The following is a 6,885-nucleotide window of genomic DNA, read 5'->3' as shown; positions in this document are numbered from 1 at the left end:
CCAGGCCAGGCAGTAGGGTATGTGTTCCCTGCTCCTGGAGGGGCAGCCCAGAGGAGATACTGATCAGGCCGCTTTCTTCACCATCTCACTTTGGGTCCAGAGAATGTGGTCTGGGAAGAACCTGTTCTGTTCGTGCCTAGAGAAGGGGTCTGTGATGAGGCTGATTTCTGAGCTCACCCAGGCCTAGAAAATGGGGGGGGGAGGGGTGTCCATGTATCAATGGGACACAGGAAGGGCCTGACAGAGACTTCCAGGAGGTGAGGGTGACTCCTGGTCACCAGCCAGCAAGAATATAGGTACCCAGAGCCCTGTCACAAAGCCACGAGGGAGTGACGAGTGCCGACATACTGAGGGGTCTCAGAGGAGACACATCTCGCTGTCCACCTGGCGGGACCCTGTCCAGGCTCCCACAGTACAGATCTGTGATGTCATGAAGGGTAGTGTTTACATCGGTTTGCGTAGATAACTGATGCACGGCATTTCCATTGTTTCCAGCCTTGTTCGTTTGCTTCTAATTAATGTTTCTGTCTTGAGCCTCCTGGCATACACGTCTTTCTTCAGGAGCTTCAGTGGGATGGGTTTCTAAAAGAGTTTTGGGCTAACAGGTGCGTAGATAATGAATTACCCCCCACCCCCTGAAGCTGTGTGATGGTGTGCCTGTGGCTGATCATACGTGGGGTGGAATACGCCGTGAGATTGACCCCTTCAACTATTTTAGGGTGATCAAGTCAGCAGCATTCAGTACATTCCCGCTCTAGCTCCAGAACTTCACCCTCACTCAGAGGGAAACCCCACAGCTACTATAGACTCACTCCCCTCTCCCCCAACCCCCTTCCCCAGCCCCTGGCAACCACTAATCTGATTTGTCTCTTATTATTTATCTTTTTAATTTTTGCCAATGGGATATACAAACAGGGGTGTTTATGCAAATTTTAAGCTGCTCCGATGACAGGTGGAGCCTTTGGAGAGAAGCACAGGGCTCTCCCCGCCGCTGGAGCTCAATCCTGTATGTTTGAGGCTAAACAGCTCTCTGTGGGCACAGCCTCTGTTGACTCCCACCTCAGCATCTGCCCCAATCCTGTGGCTTGGGGCCTCAGCACGGCCTCCCTCTTTCTTCCCTTATCTCCAGGCCCCTGCCTACTCTAAGTCGAGAGGGCCTCCTGCGGCCTGTTCTGCCTCCTGCTTAGCTGTGACCCTCCTCTGACCTGTCGTTGGCTGAGGAGGAAGTAGATGAGGAATCACAGCCTCCAGGGCCTGCTGAGTTAGGGAGGGAGGGCTGGAGTCTGGCACAGGGAGACAATAGGGAGAGGTGGGGACTGTGGCCAAGAAGAGGGCATGTGCCCCTCTAGAGAGGGCAGCTGCCGCCCCCACCCCAATGGTGGCTATGTGTTCCCAGAGTGTCTGTTTTTCAAAAGAAGTCCCACATATGGGTATTTATATAAAGGTGATTAGCATCTCATCCAAAAAAAGCACGTTCTCATTGTCTGTCAAAAATGGAGGAGCAGGGGTGGCTGGTGGGGAGCCACTCGCCCCACACACCCCACGTGCCCCACACGCTGGGTTCTTTGCTGACAGAACAGCAGGTGCCGGGACAGGAGATCTGCAGGTTCCTGGAGACTTGAAAACCCAAGATAGAGGCACTTGGCTCCATCTCCAGGGCTCCTCGCCCCTGCCAGGCCCTCTACAGACTCTAAAACATTCTCTTCAGCTGCCTGAGTCCCTGTGCTGGTTTCCATGGCACTGCAGTGCGTCTGAGGAAAAAGTGAGCCTGCGAGTTGCTTCCCTGGAGCATCTCAAGGCCTCCTGTAGGCCAGGCACCCCTACCGTGTGATGTGGATTCAGAGCACTTTGAGCAGGTGCGGCGGGAGGGTCCTGCCTCCCGACCCCATGAGTGGATTGTGCTGAGATGGCCTTGGGGGCTGGGGTTACTAGTGGGCAGAGAGAGTGAGAAAGAAAACGCCAGCCACAAACCCCAGCCTAGGGAGTAGGCTGGGCACACCAACTGTTGGGGGAGGGAACCCTGAGCTGGGGGCGCTGGGGGGGTCCTACCAGACAGAGGGAAGCCTCTGGCTCTAACAAGCCCTGGGGGCCTTACCACCTGGCCCCTGCTTGGAAGTCATTCTAAAAGGCTCCCCTTGACAATACTTGTTATGCCCAAAGGTCCCGGTGATATTAACTTGGGATCTCAGGTGTCACTCGCAGGTGGGAAGAAATTAGCTCTGGCTTCCTGTGAGACCACAGCCGCGAGCCGGGTCCCAGCCTCTGAGATGCCGCTGAAAAATGGGCTGGGCAGTTCTGAGCACCCCTTCCCAGGCTGCCTGGCATTGCAGGGACTGGTTTAATTGGTGGCCTGTGTCATCCTCATCTATGAGAGAGGTGGCCTTGTTAAGCCATGTTGCAGAAGAGACCGAGGCTCCACGAGGGAAAGCTGCCTAGGAAGTTGTAGAGCTGGGATTCGAATGCAAGTCTGTTGGCTAAAATCCAAGTTCTCATCTTTCTCTTCCTTCCGGCCTCCCCCTTCCCTCCTTTTCTTCCTTCCTTCCCTCCCTCACTCTCTGGCAACCTCCACAACCATCTTTACACAGCAAGTAAGAAGGATGCTCCCCAGGCCCCTGAAGCATAACAGAGGGAGACAGAGCTGCCGTCAGCCCTCCCCTGCACTGCCACAGCCTCCCAATGCCCCCTTCCCTCTACAACACCCCCACCTGGGTCCATCCTCAGCCAGCAGCCAAAATGATGCTTGTAACACCTAAGTCAGACCACCTCCTTCTTTCCCTCAGAACCCCGACTGGCTCCCCACCCGTGCTGAGCAAAACATACAATCAATGCCATGTGCCAAGGCCAGTTGTGCTGGTGACCATCAGGCCTGGCTGACTGCATGGCCCACCATGCCCCCTCACGTACTCTGTTCCAGGCTCACGGGCTTCTTCCCTGTGCCTCATGCTCCCATGGCACAGACCTGCCCCAGGGCCTTTGCATGACTTCCTCTCTGCCTGGAGCCCTGTTCTCCACACTCTGCTGGCTCCCTCATTCATGTTCATGCAGCTGTCTGCTCTCTGCTGCTGAGAGCCTTGTCAGAGAGCTCCAGCCTCTGTTCTAAATCAGCACCCTCTGTCTTTCCTAGGCCCTGAGCCAGCCAGTGCACTTATCACCACTTGACATCAGGGACACATTTGCTGGTTCGTTGCCAGTCTTTCCCCTGAGAATGTAATCTCAATAGAGCAGGGACTTTGTTCACCGCTGTTTCTCCAACACCAAGAACGATTCCGGGCCCTAGCTGGGTCCTCAGTAAAGTGCGTTGAGCATGTGGTGCTCTCTCTGTCCGTGTCTACGCAGACAGACAGCTTGGCATTATGTTATGAACGCATGTGGTGCTGTCACTTTGTTCCCCTTACTGGTCGGTCTTGGAGGTCTTTATACTTCCCTGCCTGTACACTGGTGGTTCTCAGCCACCGGTAATTTTACCCCTTAGGGGACACTTGGCAATGCCTGGACGCATTTCTATCGTCACACCAAGGCAAGGTAGAGGCCAGGGATGCTGCTAACCCCAAGTGTGGCACAGACCCCACCACGAAGAGTCACCTGGCCCAATTGTCAATTGTGCCTATGTTAAGAGACCTTGATGCACATGTAACATTCTTTTTTTTTGTTGTTTGTTTGTTTTTTCTATGTAGCATTCTTTTTTTATGGTGACGTATTCCATCGAGTAAATGTACCATAATTTAACCACGCACCACATTTAGGCTGTTTCCAATTTTTTTTTTTTTTTCAAGACAGAGTCTTATTTTCTCTCCCATAGAGCACTGTGACATCACAGCTCACAGCAACCTTAAACCCCTGGGCTCAAGCGATCCTCCTGCCTCAGCCTCCTGAGTAGCTGGGACTACAGGTGCCCACCACAATGCCTGGCAATTTTTAGAGATGGAGTCTCGCTCTAGCTCAGGCTGGTATCAAACTCCTGAGCTCAGGCAATTCACTCGTCTTGGCCTCCCAGAATGCTAAGCATGAGCCACTCCTCCTGGCCCACCAACTCTTTTTTTTCGAGACAGTCTTACTTTGTCACTCTCAGTAGAGTGCTTTGGCATCACAGCTCACCGCAACCTTAAATTCTTGGGCTTAAGCAATTCTGTTGCCTCAGCCTCCTAAGTAGCTGAGCATTGTGGAGGGCACCCTCCACAATGCTCAGCTATTTTTAGAGATGAGGTCTCGCTCTGGCTCAGGCTGGTCTCGAACCTGTGAACTCAGGCGATTCACCCACCTTGGCCTCCCAAAGTACTAGGATTACAGATGTGAGCCACTGCGCCTGGCCTCCACCAACTCTTTACTGTTGTAAACTATGCTGCAAGGAATATCCTAGCACAAACAGCCCTCTGTGCACATGGATGGGACAGATACTCATCGGAGGGCAAATATCCTTAAAATGGGGAGAATTCCCCGCCCCTCCCCTGTCCACTGTCACTGCCTCAAGGCCCAGCTGCCACTCCTGTCCCCAAAGGGGATGGCTGCCTGAATCTCTGACCCCTGGGCTCAGCTGTGCTGATATGTACTGTGTCTAGGTACCTTCTCCCCCCATCATGTCTGAAACCCATACAAGTTTTTGGTTTAGCTGTTTATCGTTCATTTTCAATTTCTGTACACCTTTCATGGTGTGAATACACCACTATTTATTTCTCCATTCTGCTGTGACGGCCATTTGGGACTATGATAAGCAGAGCTTCCATGAACACTCCAGTCCCTGCCTTTCCGTGTACACATGGACACATTTCTACTGACGATATCCTAGGAGTAGAATTGCTGGGTCACAGGCAGCCACGTGTCCAGAGAAAGATGGAATTTTATCTGAAATCTTTCTATTTTATAGTGGTAGAAAGCAATGTTTCTTCTTTTTTAAACAAGAACTCAGGCAAACAAAACATTCTTGGGGCAGATTAGACCTGCTGGTGGCCAGGCTACACCCTTTAGTCTAGATCAGACTTCGTTTCCCCTATTAATCCTACTAGCCTACGATTGGTTTCTTTTGTTTTTTTTTTTTTTTTGGTTTTTAAATTTTTATCATTTTCATTATAGGAGATCTATACCACATTATAGAAATTCAGAAAATGGAGGAAAGGAAAAAAATCAGTATGTTTTAGTTGACTAAAACAAACCCACTATCCTTGTATATCTTGTTCTAGTGCCATTTTCCTGTGTACATAAATATTTTGAATACACTTGCAGTACTGAGCTGCATAAGTCATATAAACTGCCTTTCCATGTAATCCTGTGGGCATTTGTATGTCCTTACCTGGTCTTCATATCCAATGGTTTTAGATTTGTTTCATTTTCTGAGTAGAGAAAACAATGTCTTTCTATTTTAAGCTTATTATTATTAAATCTATAAATAACAGGCTGCAGGTTAGAAGCATTTTCTCCCCTGACAATGAGGCGTCATTCCAGGCATAAAGAATGTGGTGTTGAGAGCGTGGAGTCTGCAGTTGAATCAGAATCCCAGCTTGACTCCTTCTCAGCTAGGTGATAGCTCCCCATCTCAGTTGCCTGAGCTGGAAAATGGGGATGATAACCAGCCCCTGACTCATAGGCCAGGGTGAGGATTAAATGGGGTGATACCTATAACATGCTCAGAACAGGGGCTGGAATTTTGTAAACCTATAGCAAGGTCCAGTTATTTAGTCTTGGGTACTCTTGGGTACAATGATAACTATTTTTCATCTTTACTTTTCTCTATATAAAAGTAATATTTTATATTTATTTATAATAAATAAATTTTTATTTATTTATATAATAAATAAATGAAGTCATAAATAAGTAATATTTTATATTTATTTATTTATAATAAATAAATAAATAATATTTATTACATGGTGGCTCATGCCTGTAGGCACTCTGGGAGGCCAAGGCGGTTGGATTGCTTGAGCTCAGGGTTTCAAGACCAGCCTGAGCAAGAGCAAGATCCCATCTCTAGTTAAAATAGAAAAACTAACCGGGCATAGTGGTCCACATCTGTAGTCCTAGCTGCTCCAGAGGCTGAGGCAAGAGGATTGCTCAAGTCCAAAAGTTTGAGGTTGCTGTGAGCTATAATGCCATGCACTCTATTCAGGGAACAGAGTGAGACTCTCTGTCTCAAAAAAAAAAAAGAAAAAAAGTAATATTTATCATAGAAACTTCAGAATACCCAGAGAGAATCCCTGTGAACATCTGTGGCTCTATGCTGCTAGCCTGGTCTCAGTGCATATGTAAATATGCACACATGTATACCCAATATTCAAGATTACACATATATTCCATTTTGTTGCCTGTTTCTTGGTGACCCCAGATTTTCTTTCTGTGCCACTGCCGGGAGACAGTTCTTCGTGGGTTCCTCAAATTCCTGCATGTCTTGCAAGCAGAAGCATTTACCATGCTTTCAAGGATATTTGTATAGCAAACACCTTTGGTAGATAGATGTAGTGTCTCTCCTCTGTGTAACACAGATGTCTCCCTCCAGGGTGAGGATCAGGCAGGCTTCCTGCCCAGTATATGAGATTTGGGTTCCTTAAGCTCAGGGCTCCTTCGCTGTGAGGACCATGCTGTGTGCTGCATTCACATGGTCCCCTTCACACTGCCCTCCTGAGGCTTGTGGACGAGGGGAACTGATACAAACGTAAAGCTCATGCCACCTGCTGTGCTGTGAGAGTAATGAAGTCATTTGTCTCTGACCCAGGAGCCTCGTGTCTTCTGCCAGCAGCGTGCCACTGTGGCAGGTGGATTTGCGGGCCTGGCTTGGATGGAGGGCTGAATCTCAGCTCATGCACGGTAGGGAGAGTCAGGAAACTGCCTTCTCCAGCATCACATCCCAGTGCTGCACACTATTCCCTCGTTTGGCTCTTCCATCACTCTTTGGGTTAC

This window comes from Nycticebus coucang, chromosome 2 (assembly GCF_027406575.1).
Source record: "Nycticebus coucang isolate mNycCou1 chromosome 2, mNycCou1.pri, whole genome shotgun sequence".
NCBI classification, from domain to species: domain Eukaryota; kingdom Metazoa; phylum Chordata; class Mammalia; order Primates; family Lorisidae; genus Nycticebus; species Nycticebus coucang.
The sequence above is the reverse complement of the archived record's forward strand: the minus strand, read 5'-3'. Positions refer to the sequence as shown.